This window comes from Aotus nancymaae, unplaced genomic scaffold, assembly GCF_030222135.1.
Source record: "Aotus nancymaae isolate 86718 unplaced genomic scaffold, 86718_ANA_hifiasm-v0.15.2.pri h1tg000036l, whole genome shotgun sequence".
Taxonomy (NCBI): Eukaryota; Metazoa; Chordata; class Mammalia; order Primates; family Aotidae; genus Aotus; species Aotus nancymaae.
In genome coordinates this window covers 91,783,363-91,789,778 of record NW_026988450.1, presented here as the reverse complement: position 1 = coordinate 91,789,778, position 6,416 = coordinate 91,783,363, and the positions used below count along the sequence as shown (strand labels likewise).

General features: G+C 58.0%; 1 long non-coding RNA gene across 1 annotated transcript; it reads right to left on the bottom strand.

The window, feature by feature from the left end:
- Positions 1-4,387: 4,387 nt before the first annotated feature.
- LOC135278077 (uncharacterized) lies at positions 4,388-6,367 on the bottom strand. Its single transcript, XR_010345654.1, has 3 exons — positions 5,828-6,367; positions 4,514-4,638; positions 4,388-4,435 (listed from the first exon to the last, which is right to left on the bottom strand). It is a non-coding gene; the product is annotated as an uncharacterized LOC135278077 (long non-coding RNA).
- Positions 6,368-6,416: the final 49 nt, after the last annotated feature.

The following is a 6,416-nucleotide window of genomic DNA, read 5'->3' as shown; positions in this document are numbered from 1 at the left end:
AGAGGAGGCCAGCAGCTCCGGGGCTGGGGAGGGCCCGGTGGAGGAGGGCACCAGGGACAGCAAGGTTGGCACGTTCAAAGGCAAGAAATGAGTCTCCTGGCCCAGCAGCCTGGACCAGGGTGACCGAATTGCTGCTACGGCCACCCGGAGCCCCCACGGAGCAAGGAGAGCACTCCTCCTGTGCTTGAGTGGTGCTGCCAGGCCACGGCTGCTTGGGGCGTGGCTGAGTGCGCCACAGCTCGGCTCCTATTGGGGCTCACCCGGCAGCCGCCGTCTGTGCCCCTGGCCTCCCCAGTACTGGGGCTCCAGCCCCTCGCCACCACCTATTGGGGCTCACCCGGCAGGCGCTGTCTGTGCCCCTGGCCTCCCCAGTACTGGGGCTCCAGCCCCTCGCCACCAGTGCCTTTCTTCCCTCAGCCCCTTCTCTGCTCAGCGTCTTCATCTCTGCACCGTCAGCCTTGCATGGCGGAGCGTCTGGCTCCGCCATCTCTGTGCTTCAGTACCCCACGCCATTTTTTTTTTGAAACCCAAGCTGGAGTGCAGTGGCGCCATCTTGGCTCACTGCAACTTCTGCCTCCCAGGTTCAAGTGACTCTCGTGCCTCAGCTTCCCAAGTAGTTGGGATTACAGGTGCCTGCTACCATGCCCTGCTAATTTTTCTATTTTTAGTAGAGACAGAGTTTCACCATGTTTCCCAGGCTGGTCTCCAACTCCTGACCTCAAGTGATCCGCCCGCCTCAGCCTCCCAACATGGGGGGATTACAGGTGTGAGCCTCCGTGCCCCGCTGAGTCCCCTGTCCTCTTTCAAGGGCCCCACCTCTGTGCCTCAACTCCCCACTCTCTGGGGCCCCTTTCCTCCTCAGGGCCTCCTGCTCTCAGGGCTCCCCTCCGTCCCTCCCTCCCTCCCTCTCAGGGTCTCCTCCATCCTCAGGGCTGCATTTCCTGTCCTACCTGGATTCTCCCGCTCACTGCCTCCCAGCATCTTTCTCAGAGGTCTGTGCTCTTGCTGTGGGGAAGACTGGGCTGGCTGCAGGCAGTTTGCAAGGGAGGGGTGGAGCCGGACGGGAAGGATGCCCCTTGGAGTGGCAAGGAAGCTGGACACGGCAGACCGCTGGGAAGGGGCACAGGGAAGCCCCAGGGGCTGCCTTGGCAGGTCTGCCATCTCCTCCAGCAAGGCTCTGGCCAGCACCGGGTGAGAGTGGGGAGGGGGCACTGGGCTTTGCAGCGCAATAAAACAGTCCGGACGGACAACCTGTGGCCCCAGCCTCATGAGCGTCCCCTGCACAGGCCCAGCCCGGACGCCAGAAGGGCTGGATGGTGGGGTGCTGGTCCTTGACAGATGTGGGGCCAGGTGAGGGCAGGGGACAAGGTGCAGCCGAGGCTGATCCCAGCTGTAGAGACAGGTCCTGGGCACCCCTGCAGGTGGGAGTGGTCTCTGTCCTCCCGGTGTCCAGCAGACACCCCCCCCCCCGCCTGTTCTCAGGGCCTTTCCTCTTTGTCACCAGCACCAAGAATCTGTCCAGGCTTCCCGGCTTATCTTGTATCTTTTTTCACCCCCGGTGAGAAATTGTAACTGACTCAGAATGATGCATTTTGGCACCACATGCGTGGAAAGTCCCACGCTGTTAGATGCTAGCTTTGTGAAATTAGTGTTTCTGCATTCTATTTTTTTTTTTTTTTTTGAGACGGAGTTTCGCTCTTGTTGCCCAGGCTGGAGTGCAATGGCGCAATCTCGGCTCATCGCAACCTCCGCCTCCTGGGTTCAGGCAATTCTCCTGCCTCAGCCTCCTGAGTAGCTGGGATTACAGGCATGCGCCACCATGCCCAGCTAATTTTTTGTATTTTTAGTAGAGACAGGGTTTCACCATGTTGACCAGGATGGTCTCGATCTCTTGACCTCGTGATCCACCCGCCTCGGCCTCCCTAAGTGCTGGGATTACAGGCGTGAGCCACCGCGCCCGGCCTGTATTCTATTTTTTTAATTGCATCTATACCACCTGGATCTGCTATTTCTTTTCAAAAAAAAATTTTTTAGTGTAATAACTCCTAACAGGGGACTGACTTAAGAAACAAGGCCGCCAGAGGCAGCAGTTCTGACTCCAGCAGCTGGGAGAGGAAGGGAAGTGGCCCCGCTGTCACTGCTGGACAGCTCCAGCCAGCTGGTGACCAAAGCCACTGCCCAAGTAGGGATGACAGCAGGGGCTTCTGGCCAGGTGGGAAAGGTGCCTGGAGCGGGGGCACCTGAGCGTCTCTTGTGAGCACGTTTGGCTTGGTGCTGCCTGGGGTGCGGCTGAACAGACAGGCTCTCAAAGTGGAGCCCATGGAGAGGCCAGAGGCTGGCCGCCCTGCTGGGGCCTTCGGAGCCTCCTGCCTGCACCCTCCACATCTTCTAAACCAGGATGGGGCACATTTTGGTGTTAATAAAACACAACCCACCAAATATTCTACCATGTTCCACGTGCGTATAATCGCCCAGTTCTATCCTGCAGCCTCTAACCATGTGGCCTCTTGGGTTTCCCCTGTGGACTCACCACCCATCCCTGTCGGGGACACTAAAGGCCCCCCAGCTTCACTCCAAGGTCCACCGCGACCCCTCCGACTTCACGCTGTACGTGCTCTCCTGTCCCTGTCCCGATGCCGCCTGTGCAGGCACACTCCTGGGTACCCACCTGTGCTTCCCCACTCAGCAACCCCACCGCACTCTGCCTAGCCTGAGGCCAAGCCTCCAGCCCCCAGCCCCCTGGCCTCTGTGTCCTGCTTGTTCAGCACCTTGGGGCTGTGCCTTGGGCTGCTGGAGTTCAACAAGCAGACCAGTGGGCAGACCCCTCAGGAAACAAGCCCATGGCAGGGTCTCTGACGGGCTCACCACCTCCTCGGGCCCTCCCGCTCCCTCATCTACCCCTCCAACCTTCTCCCAAGCCCAGCCTCCCTTTTTGAGTCCCCTGTAGGTGCCTGGCCCAGCACCAGGGCAGCGCCAGCTCCCACCCTCTCTGCTCAGCTCCCCTGCTCACACCTTGTCCTTCCTCGCCCTTCCCCATGGTGACAGTTGCTTCCACGAGCCAGCAGAGCCCCTGCTCCCGGCAGCCCAGCCACAGCCACAGCACAGGCTGTGCCCTTCAGACTGAGCTCCTCCCTGTGAGCCTCCCAGCTGCCTGTGTTCCAGCCCAGCTCAGGGGCAGGTGCAGCTGGGGACACCTGGCACCCTAGGACACAGGTCTCTGCCCACAGGGCCCTTTGATCTCTGCAGCCCTGCACAGCCCTGGCCTGAACTCACACCAGGGTTTTTGCCTGTGGGTGAGCAGAGGAGGTAACCCTGACCCCCCACCCACCCTCACCTACAGAGACCTGGAGACAGATCAGGTGCCGTGGCTGTACAGGGGCGGGGTGGGGGCGCAGGCTGCAGTCCCTGACAGTGGAGGAGGTGTAGGGCTGACCCCTTCTCTCCTCTGGCTCAGAGTCACAAAGATGGCCATGGGGTGACCCTAGGTCCCCACCCCACAGGTCGACCCTGGGGGGCAGCCTGGACCCCGAAGCCACAGCAGGTAGGGAGGTAATGGACAAAGGACAGGAAGCTGCCCCAGGCAAACCCAGAGGAAAAGACCAGCGCAGGATGCGGAGTGGGCAGGACCTCTGGGGTGGAGGTCTGAGGACAGGGGTGGTGGGGACTCAGAGGAGGGGAGGCTCCAGGAAAGGGGTCGGGGCCCCCAACTAGTAGGTGCTATGGCCTCAGCGGGGAGCGGAGGAACGATGGCTGCTTAGGTTGGGGGGCGGACATGAGTTTATTGGAGGAAGTCACTGGGGCTGGGGCAGGGCCCTCATCTCCCTCAAGGAGACCCAGGCAAGCTCCCTGGAACTTCAACGTGTCCAGGCAAAGCAGGGAGGGCTAAGGGGTGCAGGAGACCGGGGAGGGTCCGGGAAAGGTGCTGGGGCAGGAACAGGGCCAGATGAAGGGAGTAGGGTGGCTCACATGCGGTACCCCTCTAGCAGGGGCAGGTGGCCCAGTGCCGAGTGGCAGACAGTCCCGTAGGCTTGAGAGTAGCCTCCAAGCAAAGCCCTGGCAGCCCCGGCAGCCCCCTCAGCCCCCTGCGAGGCGGAAGTGCGGAACATCCTCCAGCCGGGCCGGGAACGGACCTGCATACAGTTGAGTCACATAAGGGGAGGTGTCAGAGGGGGCGCAGCGGGGGAGGCCTTGAGGACCTCGAGGGATGCCAACTGGACAACGGAGGGGCAGTGGGAAGGATGGGGAAGGGAGTGAAAAGGAGGGGAAGAGGAGGATGGGAGAGGAGGCAGACTGGGGCTGGGCTCACCTGTTGTGCACCGGCCACGCTCACCCCACCACCCCGGTTCCGGTCACCCCGGATCAGGGCCTGGTTGGCCACCTGAGCCACAGACTGTGAGGTCAGGGAGGACGCTGCTCCCCTCTCGCTTGGCTTCACCTGGGAAGGGGCACATTACAGGGTCACTGAGAGGCAAAGAGAGAGGGTCCCTCCTGTGCCCACCCCACCATAACTTACCAGGGAGAGTGTCAAGGGGGGCTCTGCCTTTGCCCCAGGGGGCCTCTCCTCCCTCCCTAGGGGTGCACCTTGGAGCAGGGGAGCGGAGTTCTGCCTGGGAATGTTCTCAGCTACACGGGGGGACTCTGTAGGATCAGAAGGTCAACCCCAGGGTCAGAAGCCGGGTGCTGCGCAGAGTCGGCAGCCACAGGAGGAAGCCTGGGCCATGCTCCTCGCGGGCGGCAGCAAAGGTCACACACAGTGCTCTGGGAGGTCGTGGCCCCGCACAGGTGTCCCTGAAGACAGCTGAGGGTTGGCTCTGGGCTTGCACAGGTGTGCCTGGGATGGGGAGGCCCTGGGCTCTGCCCCTGGGGTGACGCCCTCCAGGCCCTTCTCTCTTGAGGTGCAGCTCCCCCTCTGTAACCCCGCCCACCTCCCACACAGGCCGCACCCATCAGTAACCCCGCCCACCTCCCCCTCTGGCCCCGCCCCCGCCCCAGCAACCCCGCCCACCTCCACCTCAGGCCCCGCCCCCGCCCCTAAGTAACCCCGCCCACCTCCCACACAGGCCCCGGCTCCGCCCCACAGTGCACCCGGCCCACCTCCTCGCAGAACCACGCCCAGCCCAGTTGACTAAAGGAGAAATAATGACAATCTACTGTGGACTCTCTAACTTGTAGAAGTAAAATACATGACACCAATAGCAAAAAGAGAAAAGGGATAATGGAAATAGACATTTATACTATTACAAAGTAACATGTGAGAATATATTTTGTAAGGTTCTTACGTTATATATACAATATTAATAGTATAATATTATTTGGGCCGGGCACAGTGGCTCACGCCTGTAATCCCAGCACTTTGGGAAGCTGAGGCGGACTGATCACCTTGGGTCAGGAGTTCAAGACCAGCCTAGTCAACATGGTGAAACCCTGTCTCTATTAAAAATATAAAAAATTAGCTGGGCATGGTGGCAGGCACCTGTAATCCCAGCTACTGGGAAGGCTGAGGCAGAAGAATCACTTGAAACCAGGAGGTGGCGGTTGCAGTGAGCCGAGATTGCACCACTGCACTCCAGCCTGGGTGACAGAGCAAGACTCTGTCTCAAAAAAAAAAAAAAAAGAAAAAGAAAAAAGAAAGATGGCCAACTTAAAAATTTACCATTTAAATTATTACATTATATATAAATGATCTAAATACTTCAATTAAAAGGCAGAGAGTATTATGACCTTATTTAAAAAAATTAAAATACACAAAATTTGCCTTAATTATACAAAATCATGTTAAAAAAAAATCATGTTTATAAAGTTATAGGCCAAGCACAGTGGTTCATACCTGTAATCCCAGCAGTTTGGGAGGCTCAGGCAGGTGAATCACTTGAGGTCAAGAGTTTGAGACCAGCCAGCCCAACATGGCAAAACCCTGCCTCTACTAAAAATATAAAAATTAGCCGGGCATGGTGGCATATGCCTGTAATCTCAGCTACTTGGGAGGCTGAGGCAGGAGAATCGCTTGAATCCAGGAGGTGGAGGTTGTAGTGAGCTGAGATGGCACCATTGCACTCCAGCCTGGGCAACAGGAGAAAAACTCCATCTCAAACAAAAAAATTATAAACATAATACATATATTAGTCACATGTTATACAACGATACAGGAAATGCACCGTATTATTGTCACTATTAATTCTTTGAGACAGGGTCTCGCTCTGTCACCCAGGCTGGAATGCAGCAGTGTGATCTCGGCTCACTGCAACCTCTGCCTCCTGGGCTCAAATGATCTTCCCACTTCAGCCTCTTGAGTAGCTGGCACTACAGGTGCAGGCCGCCATCTTCAGCTAATTTTTAATTTTTTGTAGAGTCCAGGCATGGTGGCTCATGCCTGTAATCCCAACACTTTGAGAGGCTGAGGTGGGTGAATCACTTCA